The sequence below is a fragment of the Melanerpes formicivorus genome, unplaced genomic scaffold (assembly GCF_026170545.1).
Source record: "Melanerpes formicivorus ecotype bairdi unplaced genomic scaffold, bMelFor1.0.p_v2 SCAF_2, whole genome shotgun sequence".
Classification (NCBI taxonomy): domain Eukaryota; kingdom Metazoa; phylum Chordata; class Aves; order Piciformes; family Picidae; genus Melanerpes; species Melanerpes formicivorus.
This window is the reverse complement of record NW_027142354.1, coordinates 36,164,764-36,178,963: the sequence shown is the minus strand read 5'-3', so window position 1 is coordinate 36,178,963 and position 14,200 is coordinate 36,164,764. Positions and strand designations below refer to the sequence as shown.

The 14,200-nt window shown below is 42.2% G+C and overlaps 1 protein-coding gene across 2 annotated transcripts in view; it reads right to left on the bottom strand.

Moving 5' to 3' along the window:
* The window catches only part of VIT (vitrin), a 53,638-nt gene that overhangs the window by 39,170 nt on the left and 268 nt on the right, over positions 1 to 14,200 (bottom strand). The window lies entirely within an intron of this gene.

Sequence of the window (14,200 nt, the reverse complement as noted above, 5' to 3'; positions counted from 1 at the left end):
CTGTTTATCCATGCAGGTCTCCTGCCTCCCTTACTTGATTTTTTTTTTTTCTTCCCAAGGGAATACATTTTTCTTGAGCTTGAAGGAGGTAATGTTTGAATATTAACCAGCTCTCTTGGGGCCCCCTTCCTTCTAGACCCTAGCCCACTGGCTACTTCAAAGTAGAGTTTTGAAGAGGGCAAAGTTAGCCCTCTTAAAGTCCAGGGTTGAAATGTTACTTATCACCCTGCTTCTTTGCCTAGTGATATTAAACTCTAGCATGTTGTGATCACTACAGACAAGATCACCTGCAACTTACTATCTACAACCAGTCCTTCTTTGCTTGTTAATACCAGGTCCAGTATTGCACTTCTCCTCATTAGTCTTCAACTACTTGCAGGAGAAAGTTGTCATGAATACACTGCAGGAACCTTTTGTACTGTTTGTGCTTGGCTGTGTGATCTTTTCAACTAATATCAGAGTGATTGAAGTCACCCATGAGCAGGGTACTTGATCTTGAGGCCACTTCCAGCTGCCTGTAGAAGGCCTCACCAACAGCTTCTTTCTGGATTGGTGGTCTGTAGTAAACACCCACAACCATATCACCCATGTTTGTTTTGCCCTTCACTCTTACCCAAAAGCTTTCAATGGTTTTATCATCTCCCTCTGGGTTAAGTTTAATGCACTCTAGTTGCTTACTCATATAGGGAGGAACTCCACCACCTTGCCTTGTCAATCTGTCCTTCCTGAAAAGTACTTAGTTGTCCATAACCACATTCCAGCTGTGCAAGCTGTCCCACCATGTCTCTGTAATTGCAATGAGATCATAGCCCTGTGACTGCACCCAGATTTCTAGTTCATCCTGCTTATTTCCCATGCTTCTTGTGTTGGTATACAGACACTTCAGAGACTTAGTAGAGGAGCATCTGCTACGATTGTGGGTATCACATAATCCACATCCCCTACAGCCTATGGGATAACAGTGAAGCTGGTACACTGCCTCACAAATGTCACAGGCTTGCCTTCAGTGAGCCTGGGTTTTCCCTCTTTCAATCATTAAGTGTCTAGATTAGAGGCTCCAGGCTTTCTATTGTGGGAAGTCTGTGCGCAGTCATTGTATCTGGGGCCTAGGGAGTCACCTGATTTAAGATGTATGAGATCTCCTGTGCTGTGCACTAGCATGGCATCAGCTACTTCAAACTGGTAAAGGGAGCAACTGCCTGGAATAAAAGACTGGAAGTCTTTTATTCCTCTGTGAAGGAAAAAGAAAGTAGGGCTCTAATCTGTAGATCAAGGATGAAATTTGCTATTAAACATTACTTCTGTCCAATGAATAGATTCTATTTAAACAAACCCAGAAGTTTGTGCTTTGGGTTGGTTTGGATCATAAATTTTGCTGAGATTTATCCTCACCAGGTTCCATGAAGTATTATGCAGTCTCAGTCAGTACTGGTAACTAGTGACCATTCAATATCAAATCTCTTAAACTGTATGGTGGGTTTATCAAGTATATTTTTAAATCCGTATCCTTTAGACTGCCATAGCAGAAGCTACCCTTATGCCAGCAAAGGAATAAAGCACATGCATTGCATTAACATGTGCTTAAACCCCAGTAAAGTCAGTACAAATGCAGTGAGAAGAATCTCTTTCAATGTTTCCTGGCACAGATCCTATTTTACCTTTTAAAATCAAACCTATGTTTTAAAACAGTTTTGTTTACTTTTCCCTCTATCACAAACACTTGAAAAAGCTTGACTGTTAAGAAGTGATAGTAGTAGCAAACTATTTTTTCTGCATATAAAGTAAGATTTTTTTGTGCTGACCTTTTATGTGCAGCTTGACTTTTACAAAGATCTGAGAAAGCTGCTACATGCTACAAACAAACAGATGGTTTAAATCCATACAAATTGTCACTGTAAACTACAATATTTTCTGATGGAAGTGTAGGTTTTAAGTCTTTGATTTTTTTTGGTGTCAGGCACTGCTGTCTGTTCCACATGTAAGCTGAAATTCTTTGCTGGAGCCACATGCTTTGCCTCTGAAGGAGTAAGCAGTTTATTTCCTGTAATCTATTGTGCTGCAAAAATTAATTTGTGTACTCTCTTTGTACCACAGCAGTGTGTGCTGTTGTTTCCCTTCTCAAGGGATTGTAATATTGCAGCAGCACTGACATAATAAAAAATAAGTGGACTTTATTTGAAACCTATCTGAGCAAATAGAGTGCCGTTAATATGATCTCTAGGCACATGTGTCCTTTATGGGAAAATCAGGTGGGTTTGGTGTAGGTGTGAGTAAACTGGTTTGGACAAGCAAGAGCTGATAATCTTCTTCCACAGCACATTTTGGATTTGTTTGTTTGTTTTTGTCTGCCTCTTTTTAAAAGAGTGTTTAACCCTTTCTTTGCTTGATGCTCATACTCTGCCCCCATGTAACAGTTCCTTCTGGTGCACAATAATGGTACACATGATTAACACGTGTCACACACAATTAAGCTTCACCCCTTTTCTTGTCAGAGGGAAGGAATGACATATTGTCAGTGTACTGTGTTGCTCTGAAAGTCTGTACATGAAAAAGAAAGAAAACCCAAATGGCTCTTTATCTTAAGAAGGCAGGTGATGAGTTCTGCTGAGCCAGAGAAGCAGAGCTGATAACTACATTTTATTTCTGAGCCTTAGATTGCCCTGTAGGGTATCCCAGGCCAGGACACCAAAGGTAAGATCCAAGGTGCTGTTCCACAAAGATGAGCTTGTTTGCACAGGATGCTGGACATCATTAATTGGGTGGTTTGCAATAGAATACATGCATGTGAAAAAGTAAAGAGAATGCTCACCTGTTTTCTTTCATATGTGAAGGAAATTGCAAGAGGCTGGCTATAACTGAAGAAAGAGAAAGCTATATCTGTACTATTACCATCTGCAAAGATAGAACATGAAATATTTTGTCATATCAAAGAGAAGAAGTTAAATTAATTGTTCACATTGGTTGTAGGAAGTATTAATAAGAAACGTAAGGTTTCCTGCACCAGGTGCTTTCTTCAACCTTCACCTTTCAGAGGAGCCTCTGCTGTGGTTGCAATCCCCACAACTTGACCACAACAGCCAGAGGCAGGTGGAACCCAAAAATTCTTCCTGGAGATGGTGCTGAGCTTCAAAGCACCACGATGCACTCTGCATGATTATCCAGGACCTCAAAATGAGCTGACAAGGAAAGTCAGACATTTATGATTGCAGGTCTTTCCTTTGTGGTGGAGCAGCTGTAGTAAGTATCAGACATCACAAAATAGGCAGTTGTGTTTAACAGAAAGAACAACCAAACCACTGCTAAACAAGTTTCTGAGCCTGGGGACAACTTCTGCCTTAAGAGCATCTCTGTGAGCTTCAAACTGTTCAGGGCTAACAGCCCACTCTCACAAGGCTCCACTCTCCACCACCCCCCAAGGCGAGAGGGAAAATAACACAGAAAATACCTCTGGGTTGAATTAAAGAATTTAATGAGATGATAAGATGCACAATTACCTTAGCCTCTTTGCAGGAAAGTGCAGAAGCCAGTGACTCACTCACCCCTGCCCTGCAGCCAGCCCAGACAAAAAGACCAAAAGAAAAAAAAAAAACAAACTGGAAAAAACCAGAAACTGGAAGCAGCAACAGTAACAGGAAGCCTCTCATGTTACAATCTGATCTTCAAGCCCCCTAACACTTTGCTCCAGCCAGCACTTTCATTTTGAAGCTGGCATGATGGCAGCATGGTATTGAATACACATCAGCAGATTCAACTCAACCTATGACACAAGCCATGGAAAGTTTCTCCATGTGGCCTGAAAGACCCTCTCTACCAACACAAAGTGTTGTTCACTCAGAGGTTGTCAGAGAATATAACCTCTTCTTGGGGAAGCCCCAAGAGTTCAAAAGGATCCTAGAGAGAGCAGATAAATCACCTCTTGCAGACAAAGTGACTGAGAGCATGGGTCCTATTCCCAAGGGTATTGAGGTTGCCAGGGTACGTTTTCCCCTCTCTACTGAAACTAGACCACCATGTTTGTGATCCTAAGAATTGTGAAGACACCCTCAGAGCCTTGCTGCAGCTTATGGTTTGGACATGGAGATGTTGAGGAGCATGTAGGGTCCTGGGATCTTCTTTTTACCCAGACTCACTCTACATTTTATGCAGCACTGAGCTATTGTGAATTGCATGCTCCTTTCAGCAGCTCAGCCAGAGATTCTGGCTCTGCTCTTCTCCTAGGCAAGGAACAAGTCAGGCTTCTTCTCACTTGCTTTCTTTCTGACTCCCTGTTTGGCATTCTTAGTTGCACAGGGATCCTGCTTCATCACAAAGAATGGAGGGTATCCCAATCTTTTGTGCCCTGGAATCTGATGATGGAGGACTTCTTTGGTGATGAAAACATGAATTCAGACTGTCTGAAGCCATGGATATATCTGATACATGTATCCCTGAGTTAAGGGTTATCACCACTTGTTTCTTATTGTTAAAGCTTTATTTGTCGTGGCTGCCGTTTCATGTTTTAGATGGTTCCTGCTCTGCCTTGTCAGGTCTCAGAAAAGGGTTTGGGGTATTGCTGGCAGCCAGTGCATCTTGTGTGGTGTCTGTCAAGGTCCTACATTTGGGTCAGGGCAATTCCAAGCACCAATACAGGCTGGCTGGCAAATGGCTTGAGAGCAGCCGTGAAGAAAAGGGCTTTGGGGTGCTGGTGGATGAGAAGCTCAACATGAGCCACCAGTGTGCACTTGCAGCCCAGAAAACAAATCACATCTTGGAGTGCATCAAGAGAAATGTGGCCAGCAGGTCAAGAGAGGTGATTCTTCCCCTCTGCTCCATCCTGGTGAGACCCCATCTGGAATACTGTGTCCAGTTCTGGAGCCCCTATTACAGGAAAGATATGGATGTGCTGGAATGTGTCCAGGGAAGAGCCATGAGGATGATTAGAGGGCTGGAGCACCTCTCCTATGCGGACAGACTGAGAGAGTTGGGGCTATTCAGTGTGGAGGAGAGACGGTGTCAAGGAGAGCTTATTGTGGCCTTCCAGTATCTTAAGGGGGCCTTCAAGAAAGCTGAGTGAGGGACTTTTTAGGGTGTCAGGTAATGATAGGACTAGGGGGGTGGAACAAAAATAGAAATGGGTAGATTCAGATTGGGTGTTAGGAAGAAGTTCTTCACGATGAGGGTGGGGAGACACTGGAACAGGTTGCCCAGGGAGGTGGTAGAAGCCCCATCCCTGGAGGTTTTTAAGGCAAGACTGAACGTGGCTCTGAGCAACCTGCTCTAGTGTGAGGTGTCCCTGCCCATGGCAGCGGGGGTTGGAACTTGATGATCCTTGATGTCCCTCCCAGCCCTGACAATTCTATGATTCTGTGATTTTAAGTCCCCCTCAAGTCACTGAAGGGAGGTATGGGTGGATTCAGAGGTCTAAATTTTACCTAAATTGCACTCTGGGCAAAGGAGACCTTTTTTCCAGAACTGATTTAAGAATTTTTTTATATGTATATTTGCAAGAAGAATTTAGTCCAAAATAGCTCAGTTTGGGTAGGTATAATGAAGACATGCTATACCCAGCAGTTTAGAGACAAATATAAACACCCAAGCGGCCCTGTGCTACTTATTTTGTGTTCATGCAATGCCCTGAAATTAAACCAACATATGGTTGAAGTAACAGTGATGAATGATTTCTCTACTTTCCACAGAGCTCTTTCAGGAGGTAATTTATATAAGACTGCAGTGTGATTTAACTTGCCAGACCTTTCTCAGAGCCTAAATAAAACTGCAATGATTATAGTTTTCATCTGTTTCAGCAAGATAACTATCAATTATGCTGGTCTGATCTACCCCTTCCAGCAAAGGAAGGGATGCATTTAGAATATGTCACACGCTCACAAAGAAAATGTAATGTGGACTACCTGTGAGGTTCATTACACAGTGCTTTCCTGGTTTCTGTTAATATATTATGGTGGTTGTGGGTTTTGTTTTTCATTTTATTTTCTTTTACTTTTGATGAGTAGCTTCTATAGCTCATTGGGAACCGCTGTTAGCTCAAACTTGTGAATCCCTGTCCAGACAGCTCCCTCCCCACCGAGGCTTTTGTCTGCTCATGTATCTGCCCCTGTCACTCCCAGGCTTGAGCCCATGCTCCCTTGTGCACTGCAGCTTGCTCACTGTTACAGAGAACTACTCCTGCTTAACACCAGCCAAGCCCCAGCCAGGTACTATCAGTCTCTAGCACTGCCATTTTGCCTGGGAAATCAGGGGCAAAACGAAGTACCTGCAATTCAGCAGTGCCTGAAGGCTGTGCTAGGTTTGTGATATGAGATTCGTGGCCACAATTTTTTCACTTTTTAGAAAATTCACCATTTTCTATTTCCAATATACAGGTTTCACAAGTCAAAGTGACTTTAAAAAGTGCAATACATGGCTTCTAAGGTTGGATACACAATAAAAAGAGCACTGGCTAACCATGCTCTTGTGCTGCCTGCAGACTAAGAATTATTGTAGTGTGTCAGAATTCCCCTGAAGGGACGTTTGGTCTAAAAGTAAAGAATTTGTGTTAAAGGCATTGAAAAAAACTTCACATCTCCCTAGGGATGGGTTTTGGAATTTCTGTAGCATGTTCAAACAAAACTTGACACTGTTTTTCAGTGGGGGAGGGGGTGGGTTTGACAGAAACTCAGAAGCAGAAAATTAGAGAAACTTTAGTATGTTTATGCTCTGCCTGTCAAAGCAACATGAATCCCTTTACTATGAAAGTGAATTATATATCTAGGTCAAAAGTAAAACTGATTCTTAAGCATCTAGTCAATTTGTACAATATCACACAGAAAAGATTTATCAATGCAGCAACTCCTGCAGTCAGTATGGCTGCTGATGCCTCATGCCAAAGCCATGAACTGGTTGGATAAGGATTCAGAAAAATATGCAAAAGTATGCAAATTAAATTTAACATTTGGAACTACCCTGGCATATGGCACTAGTTTGAAATAAGGCAGTAAATGGTGAAATCCTTCGACATCTAGTAATAACTTGATCAAGGAAGCATCTTACACAAAATATCTTCAGCAAATGATGAAGCACTGGGGAGGTTGTGGAAAGCATTTTGAAAAGTTAAGCTGAAATTTGTTTCTGTGGTAGAAACCAGTGAAAAAGTTAAGAAAGTAGTTTCTATGTGGGATTATAATTCTCTGTAAAATTGACAGCCTCATGCTCCTCACAGTGATTAATGTGTTCCCTTTATATAATTCATTCTTTTCATCCATACTTTTTAGTTCTTCCTGACTAACTGCATTATTCCTGCTTGAGAACTTTTCCTTCCAGCTCTCTCACATGTCTCTCTGATACTTTTACTTTAGGAAAGGCCAACTTGTACCATAAAGGAAGTTGCTGCCAAAAGTAAATCAGAAAACAACTCCAAAATGCCTTATGGCCCTTTTTCATCTAACCTACTGCTGCCTTGCTGGGACCTCCAAATCTTTTGTTTCCTTGCAGGGTCAGCTGCTAACAGGCAGAATGCCCAACCCCACATCCCAGGACATTGTGCATGGCCACTCTATCCATGTTCTGCAGATGGAGACCAGGCAATGGGATATATAGGTGCCACCTGGATGCTCAGAAGAAATGCATGAGCTGTTGTAGTAGCCAGCTGCAAATGAACATCCAGATTTCCTATAGATATGGCACTCATATCATGCTGGCTCCTAAAGCCACTCACTAGACGTGTGCTTTCTCATATGCCTCAAAGAAAACATCAAAGGTTAGTCTTTAGGCTAGACTAGTCTACACTAGTCTAGACTTTAGGCAGAGCTTCTCTGGTGTTGTCTCCAGAGAGATCTTTGGATTTGGAAATCTATCTTGTCTCCTCCTTCTGAGTTGCAGGTGAGTCCTGCTCCTCAAGGTCTCATGGTGAAAGGTTGAAGTAAGGATGCATTGTTACTGAAGCAGGCTGGCCTCCCAGGTTACTACTTCAAACTACAGGCTGGCTCAATTTGTATCCCAGCTCGCTGCTGGTCTGCAGCCCACCTGTAATCCAACATACCCCTTCAACCTGAGGTCTCTCACCAGAAGTGGCTTTTGTGGGGAACCATTTAAAAACTGCAGAGCTGTGAACACAATTTCCTTCTTTTAAATGATTGCAGAATACATCTCAGAACTCCATGCTCCTTTTGAAATGCAAGTGACCTATAGGTTTGCATGGGTGCCAGCATTATAAATGAGTCTGTTACAGACAGAGCTGGGTTTCTGAAGACAAGCTGTTGGAGGAGGTGCTGGTGAGAGACCTAACATAGCATGGGTCAAGCTGTGCAGCCTTATGCCATGTGTGTTGGCAGCCGTTGGCAAGTGGCAGGAGTGGGCTGTCCGGTGTATGGGTCATGCTGACAAGAGCGATGACTATGCTTCCATCACTGCATCACTCAATATCTGAGTGTCTGGGAGAGGATGTGAAGGGGTAGAAAACATAGTGACAGAGAAAGTGGCACCAGAGCCCAGTCCTGGATGCTGTGACAGTGTAGGTGTAGCCAGAAATTGTTCAGAAATGTGTCTCAGGACCAGACAAACACTGATTTGCTAATTTTGCATATTAGAAGCATTTAAAGCCTGCTGTTTTGGCATAGAGATGAATCACAGGCTTTTTTTCTTTTTTCTTTTTTTTTTCTTTTTTTTTTTTTTCCCAGAGAGTCCAAGATCAGAAATGAAAACTGTCACAAGGACTGGGAGCAGGAACTTGTCATTTGTGGTCTTTTGGTTTTGAAACAAAACAAAGCCAGCAGATCTCAATATTGCATAAGTCACGTAAGAGAGTTTGTTCTGATCTTCGGCTTTAGGAGATTACCATGTGAGCTTCTACTTAAATTTAACTGACTAAATTATGTATTTCTTTCAATATGCAGATCTCACCATTGAGAATAGAAGGTGTAGGCTCTGGAAGCCTGAGGCTTTACGTTGCAGTCTACCACATATTTTGAGATGCGGTTTGGTAGAAAGATCACCCCCAATACAAAACTTGTCTTACTTCTTATTTGACCCAAACAATCCTATTTGTATCAAGCTGTTCCATTGCAAGTACTCTAAACTTCTCTAACCTGTTTCCTCCCTCCTCTGGACACTACTGTCCTGCCCATTTAGCTTTATTTCTAAGCAGGGTGGGGTTGTTTGTTTGTTTGTTTTCTCATATACTTCAAGTCCAAAAACTTTCACCAAGCCCTGGAGAACAAAGTGCTGGAGTGCTGCAGATGCATGACAAAAGAGGTGAGAAAGGTGGGCTTCTATTTAAGTGAGCAGGATTGGCTCTCACTGTCCTCAGCTGGCTGGCAGCTATGAAAATAGCCCCTGGAGTCATGGTGCTGTTACCTTTTCACAACTGACTAACTGAAGATGACCAGGGCCAGGATACACAGCGCTGCTGCCAGCTTTCCTCTATGTCTCCCTCTCGTTCTATGGACTCAAGGGTAAACTGCCTATGTGGGGAAAATAAGAAGAGTGGAGACTTTTGAATCCCTAAAGGAATCTGGCAGGAAGACTGAGAGACACAGAGGCAACCACATCTAAACTTCTTGGTAAACAAGTTGGAGAGGTAAAAATTTCCACAGTTTTATGTACAAGCCTTGAGGTGATGGAAATCCCCAACTCATCCTGGTGGGGACACTGAAGGATGGCATGAAGCTACACAAAATAATTCAGAAGATTCCCAAAATTTTGGCATGTGTATAACTGTTAGTTGGCAATTATGTGGGCTTTTTCATATGAAACTAGCAGCCAGCTGGGAATCTGCTGGCTGCTGTGTTACATGTGTTACATTTGCAAAGCTATTTTATAAGGTGACAGTCTGGAAAACAGTTTGCAAATGCAAGTTGATCTTGAAAGTATTCTTTATATCTGTGTCTATGGAATGTCGTATAGAATGAGACACATTAATGATAACTGACACATGCATGTCCAAAGAAGAGCAACAAAGCTGCTGAAGGGTGTAAACCACGTCTTACAAGCATCAGCAGAGATAACTGGGGTTGTTTAGCCTGAAGAAAAGGAGGTTCAGGAGAGACCTCACTCTCTACAACAACCTGAGAAGAGATTACAACATGGTGGGTATCAGTCTCTTCTAGGTAACAAGTGATAGGACAAGAGGAAATGTCCTCAAGTTGCATCAGAAAAGGTTTAGGTTGGGTATTAGAATTTTTTTGTCACTGAAAGGGCTGTACAGCACTGGAACAGGCTGCCCTATGATATGGTAGAGTCACTATCTCTGGAGGTATTTAGAAGGTGTATAGGTGCAATGCTGAGGGTGCAGTGCTGGTTTAGTGGTGACTTGGCAGTGCAAGATTAACAATTGGACTTGATAATTTTAAAGGTCTCTTCCAAAAGCAATTCTATCATTCTATGAGCTATAGATTTGGGTGCTCTGCTTCAAAAGGGAAAGCATAAGCTGCAGATGGTGTGTTTTTTGTTTTAGTTTTTTTTTTTTTTTCCTAATTAAAATACACTTAAATGAGAAATATTTTTGGTTCCAAGTCACTTGGAAAGTTTTACATTTTTTTTCTAATCAATGCTTCCTGTTTTTCTCCAGAACTCGTACTGAAAAATGAGCCTGAATAGGAAAGGCAGCCCAAGGCAACTCAGCCAGGTCCTGCTGCAGAGGCAAGTAGAGATGGCAGTTCAGAGAACATGGCAAGACAGGTGAAGGTGAGCTGGTTGCAGCAAGAGGGAGCTGGCTCTGCTTCTCTTGCTAGCAGGGCACTGGCAGAAGGTGTGGGGGCAGACCTCAGGCACCACTACCTGCCCTAGCACAGAGTTTGGTGCAAAATGTTTACAGAACCCAGAGCAAACACTCAAGTAGCTAGCTTGTGAATGCTGATAGGACTGCCCACATCTGATACCTCTCAGTGTTTGCAAGGGTCAAATATATCCACATGGACTGCAATCCTGGCTGGCCCATATAGCTACTCCACAGGTACCTTAGGAGCCTGCATCCTTTTCAGTAGATCTCTGACTAGTCTGTGGGCCACAGCACTGGAATAAAAATTCATCAGTAATACATGCTCCTGTTTTATCTGCAGCAAGTTCCCTCACATCCCAAATTTTGCAGCTTGATTTTCACAGGGTATTTATCAGGAGTCAATAGAAGGCAGCAGTCTCACTGCTCCCTCAGTTCAGGGGCTAAAAATGCTCACAAGAGTGATGCTGGTGCGAGCCAGACAGTCAGAGTTTAATCTACTAATAGAGATACAATCTAAACTCTGCATCTCCCGGGGCCTCCTGCGCGTCAGCAGGAGGCTGTGTGGCCTGTGCAGCATTCACCCAAGTTTTCCAAGTGTGAAATGTGCAGCAAAGAAAGGAATCGGGGTGCAACAGAATGGCAGCTGCTCCAGGGCTGTTAGAGAGGCTCTTTTACAGGCGAATGAACCGTCAATTTGTAGTAAGACATTGTTTTCTAAACATAGCACAAAAACTGTTATCTTGCCTGGCTGATCATTAGAAGGGAGATAATTATAGTCTCTGTGCCACAGCCGGGCCGAACAGGGGCCGCATTGTCCCAGGTCCCAGCTGAGCTCTAGCACCGGCACCCCAGGCCAGCTCAAGGACAAGGGGGCTCCTTGTGCCCCGGCAAGTTCAAAGGACGAATTGAAGTGCTCTAAGTAGGTGTTAAGCACCTATTTCCCTCGTTAACTCTGGCCTTAAAAACTTCTCTACAGGAGAAAATTGTGGAGGGCAGACCTTTGGCTGCTGTAGCTGCATCGTTCCTGGCATTATATACAACACATGCTATAACTTTTATTTTTCTCTCCTTAAAAAAAAATAAATAAAACATCCAACCAACCAAACCCCCAGAACGTTAAGTTTTAATTAATCTTTGTTTTGTTCTGTGTTTCTACATTCTAATACAGTCTAATGAGACCCATAGGATGAATGAGCGTTCAGAAGGAAGGACACCTTTTTTTGCTCAGTGTCCACTTTCTGAGCCCTGAATGGCAGGTCTAAACCTCAGCTGATGCTACAGCACACTGGAGTAGTGCTGGTGGGCTCAGAGTTTCAGGGAGGCAGAATATGCCCCAGTGCTGTTAGGAAATCCTGTGCTACTGCTTTCCACCATTCATTCAGACAAGGCAGGGCATTCCCACCACATTGCAATGGACCAACACATGCCTTGCTGCTCTAGCACCTGCACAGGGCAGTCCCTCTGTACAGGGAGTTTATGTCCATGAGTGCCACAGCATTTATTTTTTGGTGTTTAGCCTCAAGATGTTGGAAGAGGAATTCACTCATAGCTGCAGATAGTGAACTGAGCTATCACTTCTATTTCTCATTTCAGCCAGGTGCACTAAATGAGTTACCCACCACCACTTAGGAGATTTTTGGTAAAATGGAATCTTGAGCACGCGTGTCCTGATCCTTGGGTTAGCATGTACATGTAAAGGTACTAGGCAGTATTTTCATCTGTAGCTTTTTTCTTGTGGCTCAGAGGCAAAAGGGAAAAAGTTAAAGATTCTCTAGTTAAGTCTTTGATGCTACAGTCATGTAAACTTCAGGTTTATCTTTAGCACTGTTTTCTAAAAAGCAATGGTCAGAAATAATAAATAATTCTGTTGTTTCATATGAAGTCATTAACCTATTCTCCCAGCCTCTGTGTTCACACTGTTTCTCAGTCAGTTCCTCTTTACAAATGTTTCAATTAATCAAGTCTGACAAAAGGGAGTGTAAAAAAATTAGTTTCCTACTACTTCTGTGAGGGTAAGTATGCAGCTGGGTGGAGAGGGAACACCTTGTAAATGTCTCCACTAAAGGAAAGACTTTGGTGGGATCTTGTTCTTATTAGACAAAAAGAATCACGTGGGTTATCTTTCTTGCATCCCAAGTGTGAGAAAATCTGGTTTAGCTAGTAAAACTGCTCAGTTAATCCAGCCATCACTATGTAAGGATACTGCTAGGAGAAGAAGGGTTTTAGATATAGTGCGTAAGTTGAGAATTTAGCATTCCTACTACAGGTGTAAGCACAAAGCAGTATTAAGTTATATTGGCAAGGTTTTGTTATATTTCTTATGTCTTGAGTAAAAGGAAGTCTTATAGAATAGAATTCTGTCATCCCAGTGAGAATACCCCAGCAACACAAAGGATTAGATCAAGTATGCAAGCAAAATAAGTGTGTTTAAAATAAGATACTAATATAAATATAGTATTCCAAAAGTCATATGCATGTATATCACAGTTACTCTTACTCAAGCTCTCTTTGCATCTTTGAAAATGATTAGTTTTACAAGCATGACTGTCATTCATCTAAATGCCTTTTTTGTTTTCCTCTCCACTGTATGTGACTGCTTGGTTTGGTGTTTCGGTTAAATTTTGGAGCAGTTAGAGGAAAAGGAGTGTGCTCCAAGGAGGATCTGCATCTGTAATCTGCAGTTCTTTTTTTTTGCTCTGGATGTGATGTAGTTCACATAAATTCTAGGAACAAAATACTAACTAGGGTTGAAAGTTTGCTTGGGGCATTTGATTCATGTTTGTACTAGTCTCAGAGAAATCACAATTTGAGGAGACTTATCAAGACTCTAATCTCTCTGCAGAGAGCTGAATGGCTGTGGCAGGCTTGACAATGCTATTCCTTTTTGGAGCCTCACCAGCAAAACAAGCATTCAGCACAAAAGGATACGTAGCGTCCTTGCTGCTCTACTCTTAATACATCTGTGTCTATCAAGGGAGTTCACACCATATAAATAAATATCCCTGGATTAATACCATTTTCCATTCTGTATCTCGGGGATTAGTGTTCCACGGTGTCAGGTAGTGCTAACTAATCATACAGTACACACCTTCTCCCTGATGATTACAGAGACACAAGTCTTGAAACCAAAACTGTTTTAAAGCTATGGAACAAGTTGCATTACCTACTGCACACTATATGAACAGCATGAATAGTTATGTCTGTTGGTGTGACTAATATACACCATTCTTTATCAAATAGTTAAATCCTTGCTGTTCAGGCACTGAGTATTTGTGTCCACTTTAACAATACGGGTTTAACGCTTTTATAAATATATAATGAAGTATATATAACTTAAAGTACAGTTTGATTCTACATCTATGTCTTAATCTTCTAAGGTCCTTGATCCTATGCACACAGCTGGAATGTTAAACAAAAAAAAATTACATCCCTACAGTTTATTAGCAGTGAAAATATTTAACTGTTATCAACAGGCAAAAAAGCAACTCCCCTCCTCTCCCCCATAAATAA